This window comes from Cynara cardunculus, assembly GCF_001531365.2.
Source record: "Cynara cardunculus var. scolymus isolate 2C chromosome LG 4, CcrdV1, whole genome shotgun sequence".
In the NCBI taxonomy this organism is placed as follows: domain Eukaryota; kingdom Viridiplantae; phylum Streptophyta; class Magnoliopsida; order Asterales; family Asteraceae; genus Cynara; species Cynara cardunculus.
This window is the reverse complement of record NC_037531.1, coordinates 7,859,526-7,871,660: the sequence shown is the minus strand read 5'-3', so window position 1 is coordinate 7,871,660 and position 12,135 is coordinate 7,859,526.

The window sequence follows — 12,135 nt, the reverse complement described above, 5'->3', positions numbered from 1 at the left end:
GTGAGTTCAGCCGACCTTTCCTGTTAAGGAAAGGTATAAAAAGAGGGCTTAGCCTCCATTTCTTTTCTTCTTGTCATTTTGAGAGTTTGAGCGATTTAGAAGAAAAAGAGCTGACCGGATTATTTCTTGACTGAGGATCAAGTTGGTTTTTAAGGTGAGTGATTCTTACTACTTTTAAACTATTCATAATTCTATAATTGAGTTTAGAACTTTACTTTTGATTTAAAAGTTATCCACTGGAGTATTGTCCTGATTAGTCTTAAACCGGACAAGTGTTAAGCGGATTAGCCTTAAGTCCGGTCAAGGCATAAGCGATTTAAACCCTAAACTGGATAAGGGTTGGGCGATTTAAATCCTAAACTGGTTAAGGCTTAAGAGGTTTAGTCTTAAACCGAACAAGTGTTGAGCGATTTATGATTATTGAGTTTATACCAAGTATTTTGAACGAAGAAGTAGGAATACGACTAAATGGTGATCGGATTGTTTTAAATCGGACAAGCCTTAGGCGATGTTTTACCCGGACTTGTTATTCGGACAAAAGTGTTGGAATTTATTCTAAGTGTTAAATCGGACAAGCCTTGGGCGATGTGTTGTCCGGATTTGGTAAATCGGCCAAGACTTGGCCGGAGATGAAGTCCGGCCAAGCCATGTTGACCTGATTTGTATTATGTCTTGTGTATTGATAAAAAATGTTATTTTATCATAAAATGGGAATTTTTGATATAGATGATTTTGAATTAATAATAATTCCACTGACTGCGGTATATTTGGAATTGTTTTTGTAAAATGTTTTGATGAGAAAATAAGGGTGGCATATCAAAGAGAGGTATACCCTGGGATAAGGGTGGCATATCAAGGAGAGGTGTACATTTGTATATAAGGGTGGTATTTGTATGTGTGTTGTATGATATAACTCTTTCTATTATATCCCTTAAGACTACCGTGGTTTGGAATCTTTATTTCTTTGAGATTTAAAGATTTAGGATCAATGTTCTTATTGGAAATCGTAGTCTGGATGTTATTGAGGAGAAAATAACAGGTTTGGCCTGAAACTTTAAATAAACCTTGTTTGATTAAAAAAAAGGTTTAAAAGTGGCATTATATGGAACCTGGTTAGTTCAAAAGTATGTTATTTGAATAGCTGAATGCTTGGCTTGAAAAAGGGAAAAAACTGGTAATATGCCCCCGATTGTTCATATATTGATTATATATATATATGAAAAGTTGTTTTATTTAAAAAGTTTTGGTGATTATCACCCTGTAATAACTTGAATAGGGTAACTCACAAGACCTTTCGGTCTAACCCTCGTTTTGTGATTTTAACTATGTATTGCAGAAGGTACGGACGGTAAGGGGAAGGGGAAAATGTGATATTTTCCTAAATGCTTATCTACATGAAGAATTGTTTATGATGTATAGTTTTGATTGATAAATGATGATTAGTACAAGAAATGTATTTTGAATTGTTGAGCCATGTATTTTATACTGGTAGATTCTTGTACTATGGGACCTAAGTGGTGTATAAATATGTATTTCTTTCGTATGAAATATATGTTACATGCAATGTGTGGTATGGGGTGTTACAAGGAGAGTTACCTTACACTTAGTTTTATAACATGTGAATGTTTATAAATGCTTTTGAACACTGATTATGGTTTTTGTATGATGAGTTTATATGAAAAATTTACCAAATTGTATGGTTGATGAAATTGAGCTTTATGTGGCTATGTAGGGTGTGTGGAGTTGCATGACTGGCGTAGGGTACCTTGAGATAGTGATATCTCTTGGGAGTGATAATCTGTATGCGTTGAATTGATTTCTCAATCACACTAGATAGGCACCTATTGGGGCCTGAATTCATAATTGTTATGGGGGTTGTGACGGGGTTGCTACAAATGTTGTGCGATGTTCGTGTGAAGGGAATGTTCTCTAATATTTAGTTAAGTATGACCTTGTTCATCGTTGGTTTTATCAATGTTATATTTTTTTACCGAACTTGAACTGATGTGAAGGGAATTCACTAGACCTTAAGGTCTAACCCTCGCTTTTATAAATTAAACCATTTTCAAGGAAGTATCAGGTTAAGAGTCGCTCGAAAGGGAAAGGAATGATGTGATCCTTCTGGATTTTGGCAAACAGATTTAGTTTCTTCTAATAATTCTCATTTTGTGGATCTATGTATTTCTGTTGCAAATTATGGACATATTGAGGAATCTTTTACATTGTTGCATTTGGTGTCAGTTTGGCTTTTAGCTTGTTATTCGTATTTTTTTTGTTTTGGGGATGGTATAAGAGTCGGGAACTGGAATGGTGTGCTAGAAAGGATGCTGGGCTCCCAAGGGGGTGGATTGTAAGATCCCACTTCGATTTGGGAGGATAACTAAGGTTTCTTTATAGGGGACTGGATACCTCCTCTATCAGATGCTTTTTAACACCATGAGTCCATATGTGTGGACAAAACAGACAATATCTAATACTGTCAGTCAGGGATGTAATAGATGGTATTAAAGCCAGGTTTAAGAGAATTAGGTGACTGATTTGTGCCTAGACTTAGATTGTAGGCTAAGAGATATTGTTAAGAAATAAGGACCAATAGAAGGACCTCAACTAGGGAAGATCATGATAGGGTAGTTAAGACTCTCATGTAAGGTAAATTTAGGATTACATATGGCCATACATTGCGAATTTACAGGTACATCTATGTGCTTGTTTTACCTTAGTATAATAGAACTGTTGAATGGATTGTGTTGGTTTTGGTTATCGCGAAAGATGATTATGGCAACTCGACCACTAAGGAGTAGGTCTTCACCATTCCTAGAAGAAAATGTTTCTACCGAACCTTTGGAGGATGGACCGGTTGTGTACAAGGGTACAACGGGTATAGAAGGGAGGGGAAGGAGCCAAGAAAAAGAGGGCATGGAAAGTGCATAGGACTGGTAGGTCAAAAACGACCAACTTAGCCGGATTTGTGGACTAGCGGTCATGGAAGAGGACACAACTAGGGGTGAGCAGCAGAACCGGGTACCCAGCTATGGAACCGGAACCGCCGGTTCCGGAACCAGAACCGATATGAGTGGTTCCGGTTCCGGTTCCTAAAATACGGATCCGATTGAGAATGGTTCCGGTTCCGGTTCTCAATTTTCGGAACCATTACCCGCCGGGTACCTGGTATTTTTAAATAAAAAAATTATTATTATTTTTTAATACCAAATTTATATTAGGTTTACATCTTGAAAGCACGCCGTCATCTTCATTCTTCATCTAAATTCTTCATATAGAATGATTCGTATTTTTTTAAATTATGTGTTCACTTGGATTCATAGTATGTAATCGTTAAACTTTGAAAATTTACCATTATAGTATGTAATCGTTAAACTTTGAAAATTTACCATTATAGTATGTAATCGTTAAACTTTGAACATTTTCTATTAGTCTATTATGGTTTGTAATCGTTAAACAATATTTGTAASCATTATTATATATAATTTGTATTCTTGCTTATTTATTTAGTGTTTCGGAAACGTTTTATTTTTTATTTCTAAATAACAAAATTTTAATATTTTAGGAAGCGGGTACCCGGAACCGGAATCGGTTCCCGGCGGTTCCGGTTCCAAAAATTTAAGAACCGCTCTAACCGATTCCGGTTCCAATATCTCAAGAACCGCCGGTTCCGGTTCCTGTCAAAAAGGGCGGGTACCCGCCTATGCTCACCCCTAGACACAACTATGGAAGGGGTAATAGTGTTGAAATACTGAAGCATTTGAAGGTGTCAATTCAGGAACGCTCGGCTACTGGAAGAGGTCAGGGTCGTTCCAGGGGCCGAGGGCAAGTTCAAAGTCAAGCCTTTTGTGATTAAAGAGGATTCTACAACGGAAACGGGTAAACTGCAAACCATATTGCAAGATTTTTTGACTCAACAACATAAGTTTATGTCAAGCAAGGAAAGAGTGAGAATGGAGAAGATATGGAAGTGTCTAGTACACCCACAACTAAAATGGGAGGCCATTCTCAATTAACTCCCATGGAGTTGGATGAGTCCAAACCCTTCAAATGATGTAGCTATAAAATTTTCCTGTCATGCAAACCTCCTACCTACCAGGGAGAGCATGATCAGATATTGGCATTGAGTTGGATTCAGTAAATGGAATAGGTTTTTGATACAAGTAGATGCACCAAGGAGGACAAAGTGGTGTTTGGAATTTCAATGCTGAAGTATGATGAAATTTATTAGTGGGATATTGAGTCGGTTGCAAAGGGTGCAAGGGCAACCAGGGGAATGACTTGGAAGATGTTTACCACAAGGTTCAAAGCACAGTTTTGTCTAGTAGAGCTAGTTAAGAAATTAGAAAAAGATTTTTTGAGGATAAAACAAGGGGTGATGTCGGTACAATAATATACTTCAAAGTTTATCAAAAAGGCCTGGTGTGCTGAGTTGTATGTTCCCACTAAGGAGTGACATATTGAGAGGTATATTTGAGGATTGAAGGGAAACATATGAGAGTTGGTGACAACTATGCATCCTACTACTTTTCAGTCAGTGGTGGATGTGTTGGAGATTATTAAGAGAGAAGATGCATCAAATTAAAGAGAGGGGAAGAGAGAAGCGAAAGTGGGAAGGATCGAGGATGGTTTACAAAAATTCTAAATTTTCTAGACGAGATCAAAGGGGAAGCCAAACATCGAGTGGGAAACCATGCGGGAAATGTCATTGGGTTCATTGGGGAGAGTGTATATCGAATATGAGAGCTTGTTATCGATGTGGGATGTTAAGAAATTTGTCCAAGGATTGTCAGTTGCTAGGAAGTGATACAATTGTGGCCACCTGGTCATATTAGGCCTAGATGTCCGCAGTTGAAGAAAAGGGTATCAATATACTTGGGAAATCATCAGGGAGACAAAATAGAAAAGCAGAGAAATGAGCCTACCTGTCCGAAAGGGAGAGCCTTTCATATGTCTAATGTCGAGGCCGAGAAGACCCCTGATGTTGTGACAGGTACATTATTGCTAAACTTTTTATGTACCAAGGTGTTATTTGATTCAGAAGTAAATGCGTAGGTTTGAAACCAAAGCGGTTGAACTATGCACTAGAGATAGAGATTGCTAATGATGACTTGGTGTTTATTAGAGAAGTATTTGGCAACTGTATGATTGAAATAAATGGGAGTCTTGTACCTTTACAGTTATGTCGATGCATATGGGTGAGTTTGATGTGGTGATAGGTATGGACTGGTTGGCGAGAAATAATGCTCATATTTTGTGCAAAAAAAAAAAAGTTTTTTCACGTGAGTTTACCGGAAAAAGAGATGATGGTGATTTATGAGAATTGTCGAGATTGAAATACTATCTTGATCACAATGTTGAAAGCTAATCGATGTTTGAAGAAAGGATGTCAAAATTTCTTAGCATATGTAATTGACGCTACGAAAGAGAAGCAAGGTGTAAGTTACTTCCTAGTGGTGAATAAATATCCTGAAGTGTCTCCGAACGACTTGACAAGTCTACATTTGGACCGTCAAATCGAACTTCAGATCAATTTAGTGTCTGGGGCTGCTCCTATAGCTCAAGACCCGTACCGTTTGGAACCTTCTGAGATGAAAGAAATGATGTCACAACTCCAAGAGTTATTGGATAAAGGTTTTATCTGACTCAGTATGTCACCTTGGGAAGCACCTATGTTATTTGTCAAAAAGGACGGGTCTATGCGAATGTGCATAAATTATCGTGAACTCAACAAGGTCATGATCAAGAACAAGAGCCCATTTCGTTGGATAGATGATGGATAGTTTATGCAACCCTCCAAATTTACTGCAAGTGTATGGTGTTAATCAAGTAATATGTATTAAGTACGAATATCGATCCAAGGAACTATGAGATTAAGCATCACAAGGTTATTACGACCACTAACTGGACTATTGAAAAGGGTGGTTTTAGTTATAACTTGTAAATCTACTTATATAGAAAATAGAAGTAAGCACACAAAAAAAAGGTTCAACAATGATTCAAACACCACAAAAGGAATTACTTGAAGGCTAGGGGTTGGATTTCATTTGGACTCCATCAAACACGTTAATTATCACACATTCATCATTCAACACACAAGGTCAAATATGACAATTCCTCAAGTATTCACTATTCTTTCTTAAGCAATAGCAACAACGTATCATGTAACGTGTTTTGAATTCTCTCGATTAATAAACATAACCAATCAACTCATTAAGCATAAGAATTGTATAACACATAACCAACATTTACTTGGTTTATCTCTATCCAAAATATCACCCTAGATCTAACTATCCTTTATCTAGTCATACAACCAATTTCTCAAAAGGAAATACAACCATAGAGTTAGAAAGATGGCCAATCTAGCAAAATAAGAAGAATAAAGTAAAAAGCTCAACCAATAAAGTGTAATAAACTCATAAAATGCAATAATCATATATTCATCTGTAAAAATCCAAAATCCATCCTTCCCCTAACCTCAAAATGTTTAGGTCATGCTACTAGTAGGAAATAACAACATAAAATGAAGATAGTAACACCCCAACATATTGTTTCTCAACAAGAAGTACAATGGAATAAACACTCCCTTAATAAATGATACCAACTACCAATCTTGAGCTTCACGTACTGATTCCACCTACACAATCAATGTAAAACCTTTTTTCTATCTTCCAACCCTTGAAATTACCACCGTTCTAAACGTAGCCTCTAGAAATCCCAAGATAACCTTGGTCAATAAAGTTCAACAGCTTTTTATATGCTCAACCTCACTCGCGATAATGACATACGATAGTGACAATGTCACAATTGCAGGGCACTATCACCCGAATCAACTTAGTCTTAGTACATCTGGTGTGATCTTGCCCTGCGATATTGACATCTGTCACAATCATCGGACACTATAGCATGGAGTCTAAACTTGGTTTTCTTCTCTCATTCACTTGTTTCAACTCTTTCTTCACTAAGGATATCAAAAATGGAGTATAAGTAGTTTTTTTTTTTTTCATTTATCATCTTGTATGACTACACATCACTTGCACAAAATATTAGTCCAAAATACCAATTTCTACTTCAGGACAAGCCATAAAACTTATGATTAGGAGGGTAAAAACCTATCAGATAATGAAGTTATCAATACAAGACTTGTTCGACTGATTGCGAGGGGTCATTTATTTTTCAAAGATTGATCTACATTTGGGCTATCATCAACTCAAGGTAAGAGAAGAAGATGTTCCAAAAACTGCTTTTTGCACTCGATACGAACATTGCAAAATTCTTGGTGATGCCATTTGGTTTGACCAATGACCCTGTAGTGTTCATGGGCATGATTAACAAGGTATGTCAACTGTATTTGGATAAATTTGTCACTATATTCATAGATGACATTGTGATTTACACATGATCCGAATACGAACACAAGAATCATCTTCATGTGGTGTTAGAATTGTTGAAATGAGAGAAGCTTTATGCTAAATTCTCGAAATGCGAAATATTGCTTCATGAAGTTCAATTCTTGGGACATGTGGTTATTACCACAAGTTCATCAAGGACTTCTCTTGAATAGCCAACCCTCTAACATCATTAACAAAAAAAAAGTATTTAAGTTTGATTAGATAATGGATCAAGAAGAAACATTCCAGAATTTGAAACAGAAGTTGAGTAGTGCTCCAATTTTAGCCTTGTCGAATGGCACAGATGATTTTGTTGTATATAGAGACACATTCAAGTTAGGATTGGGGTGCATTTTAATGCAACATGGGAAGGTGATCGCATATGCTTCCTATCAATTAAAAGATCACGCGAGACGTTATCCCACTAATGATAGATTTGGGTTAATGCCTTCCTTATCTTGGTTAATTTAGGTGTTTGGTTTGAGTATTTTTAGCCGTTAGGGTTGTGGTGAAATGCAACACCATGTGAGTTCCCTTACACTTAATTTATAACTTCTGAATGCTTCTAAATGCTTTTGAACACTAATTATCGTTTTGTGAAATCATGAGCTTATATGCACAATTTACCATATTGTACGGTTGATGAAATTGAGTTTTATGTGGCTATGTGGGGTGAGTGGAGTTGCTCAACAGGCCTATGGTATCTTGTGATAGTGATATTTCCTGGGAATGATAATCTGTTTGCCTTGATTTTTTTTTTCGAGCACACTAGATAGATACCTATTGAGGCTTGGATTTATAATTGTCTCAAAGGTTGCAACGGGGTTGCTACAAATGTTGTGCAATGTCTATGTGAAGGGAATGTGCTCTAATCTTTAGTTGAATATGACCTTTTTCATCGTTGGTTTTTATCAATGTTATATCTGCTTACGAAACTTGAATTGATGTGAACAAAATTCACTAGACGTTATGGTCTAACCCCATCTTTCATAAATAAAACCATTTTTAGGGAAGTATCAGGTTGAGAGTAGCTCGAAAGGGAAAGGGAAGATGTGATCCTTCCGGAGTTTGACAAGCCGATTTAGTTTCTTATATCCTTACATTCGTAATACTTCTCAGTTGTGGATCTATGTATTTCTGCTACAAACTATTGGGATGTATTTAGGAACCCTTTACATTGTTGCATTTGGTGTCGGTTTGGCTTTTAATCTGTTATTCGGATATTTTTTTGTCTTCGGATGTTACATTTAGCGTACAAGATAACATAGTTGTTGGAGTAAAAAAATTACTAAAATCCCTCTACTCTCTATTTAGCGTATTTATTGGACATGCTCTAAAGTTCTAAATATTTCTCCAAAATTAAAGATTTTTATATCATATCTTATGATAACCGAGTATATAGATATTAAAGCTTAGGGTTGTTTTTGAAAGATGTTGATAAGTTGAAGGGTTAAAGGTGTATATGTGCCTAAATTATTTTAATACTCTCATCGCCTCATGCATATTTTGATGAAACCACATGAGTTATTATATGTTATCTCATGAGGATCGTAAAAAGGGAATAGAAGCTTTTCTGTAAGTGTATGTGTGTGTTCTTTGAACCCGAGGAAAGGACGTTTTGTGTGTGTATTCTTGGTGCGATTAAAATAAAACTAATAAGGGAAGAAATAGAAGCTAATTTATGTGATTCTTATCTAAATCTTTGTCGTTGTCTGCTTCTCTGTGAATTAATGTGAGTTTAATTTTATCAACTTTCTTTATTTGGAAACTAGAGGCAGAATCAAATGGTTCTTTAGGTGAATTATTGATATAAAACTGTTTTGAATGCTATAGTTAGCATAAACACGGGTTTTTGGTTATGTTATATCATGTGTGGAAATAAGGGTGACATATCAAAGAGAGGTGTATATCGGGATAAGGTGACATATCAAGAAGAAGTGTATACCAGGATAACGGTGACATAGTGATCAAGCTATAAAAAATCTGGGTTTTGATAAAATGTTCATTCTTATCGCATCCTTATGATGAATAACTTAGAGTTGTCGCATCTGTGTGATGCGATAACTTAGAGTTGTCGCATCCTATTGGTGCGATGGAATGTGGTTATCGCATCTATATGATACGAGGAGTGAGTTTTGTCGCATCCTCGCGATGCGACAAGTTGACTTATCGCACTTATATGATGCGACAAGTTGGGTTTATCAAACCAGTGTGATGCGATGAGTTTAGGTTCTCACACCAGTGTGTTGCAAGAATCATGGGTTTGTCTCATCCATGTGATACGACAAATTTATATAATTTCCTATATGATGCAACAAGTTTTACCCACAATGTATTTATCAAGTTATTGGGTATTTGAAAGCAATAAATGAGGTTTTTATATCAAAATGAGGTATGTTTATTATTATAACAAATATGAGTTTATAAATGTGATTTGGTGATTATTCACCTTGTAATTGCATCAAAGAGATTTCTTACCAGACCTCAAGTTCTAACCCTTATTTTGTGTTTAAAAAATATGCATTACAGGTCAGACACAACCAGAGGTCAAGGAGAAGGGAAAATTGGGAAGTATTATATTATGCTTGCACGAGTTATGAGGATAGCATGTTATTCTTTTATAACTAAATACTTGTTATGTATTCATATGTTATGTAGAGATTTGTGGAAATTTTTGTTAGCTATTTTGTAATATAGCTTTTATAGAGAGTTTGGGAACTGAATGTGTAAATTATAATTTTTAATATATAAAAATATATGTTTATATACAAATATAACCTTGAGATGTTATATATCTCGTTTTTTTTATTTTACCATATAATATATGATAGTTATTGAAAAACACTTTAAAAACAGTATCCACGTACGTTGGCATGTAGAAATAAGATAAAGATAGTGGTGGGATGGTAAAGCAACTGGAAATATGGTTATTATTTATTAAAATTGATTATTAATTAATACTTTTGTGTGGATCTCCATCGTTCACTGTTTATCATTTGACCTTGTTTTGAGTGGTCATGATTTTAGATGCTTCACCGTACGTCACATTTCCTTGCCTCACTTTTATTACACTTTTCTCTATTAAATGGGGATTAGTTGTGTATTCGTGTAATGCGACGGGAGCCGTTAATTTTAACGATGATATAAGTTACACTTAATCTTTATATATTAATACAATTTGAATAAATAAGAGTTATGGTTCCAATTATAGTATATCGATGAAACGAATTGTATGACAATTTAAAATCCAATATACTTAAAATCCAACATATTTAAACGACTCCACAAATGTGCTTGATTTACACCAAGAACAAAGAATCAAGAGATTGAGAGCGAGACTGAAAGTTCTAGAGCAACTGAATGGGAGATGAATAATAGAACTTTTAATAACTTATGGTGAATTTAATTTTGAATCTCACCTTGGGGGATGGAAAGAACACATAGAGGTATGAGAGGGTGAATGCATGAGTGAAATGTGTCAAAAGTATTTTGGGAACATGAAAAGAAAAGGTAATAATGTACATTGGTAACTTGTACTATATTTTATTTTAATTGTATATTAAAAGATTTTAAGACTGAATGCATAAAGCAGTAGTACTTAATACATTATGAGTTGTCTTTAAGACTTTTAAGACTTTCATTAAAAATTGTTTCTAAAACTTTTGATAAATTTGATTTATAAAGTAGTATAGATTCATAACTATAAAAATAATATTTAAAAAGTATATTACAATTTTCTTTTTTATTTAAAGAAAATATTTTCAAAGATTTCTTATAAAAATATATCTATCTTTGGTACGAATTATATATTTGATGTCATTTAGGCTGTGTTTGGTACATGGGATGGGTATAGAACAAAATAAGACAAAACTCACTGTCCTACATGAGATAAAACAAGAACTCATTGTCCTACATTTGACGTGACATGAGACAGAACAAAAACTCATTGTTCTATATCTTTATTAACAATTTATTTTTGTAAACGATGCTTTTTTGAAATGATAATAACTTAAAAAGGTGAATATAAATCAGTAGTGGTGTATAAAAAATCATCATATCTGGTTATAACTGTTTGATTAAAATTGGATATTTAATTATAACTGAATCATATCCAAAATTTTAATAATCAGATTGAATAGCTCGGTTGTTGGATGACACTTTGAAACCGATTAAAAGCTATATGATTAAATCCAATTAGCGTTCAAGTATCGAGGATATATAATTTATTTTATTTGATATTTTGGTATTTTAGTGTATGGGACTTGTTTTTTTCTTGAAATTTATGTTGGTCGTTCGATTTATATAGAAATATATTTATGAACAGCGTTTCAAGTAAATTGGAAGATTGACTGGTTCAGAATATATGATGGATCCAACAAATAAACAGATCGTAATATCTAACAAATATAATATATATATATATATATATATACTATATTATAAAATATTTGACAAAAAAATCTTAAAAACTATTTTTTATATATAAAGTACTGTTTATTGATGCATATTATTTAAAATTCAAGATTACAAGCAAATAATGCATAAGTACAACTTATTAAAGTTACTTGATTGAATTCGTGTAACTAACTGCTGATAAGCATTATCAAATATCGAATAAACATTTTATTTTAAATATTAAAAAAATAAAATATAATTAGAATAATCATTGTGTTCTAACAAAATACTTAATTATTATCTTATAAAAATTAATATTATTAAAGCAAAAATAAATTAGTTCGTTATT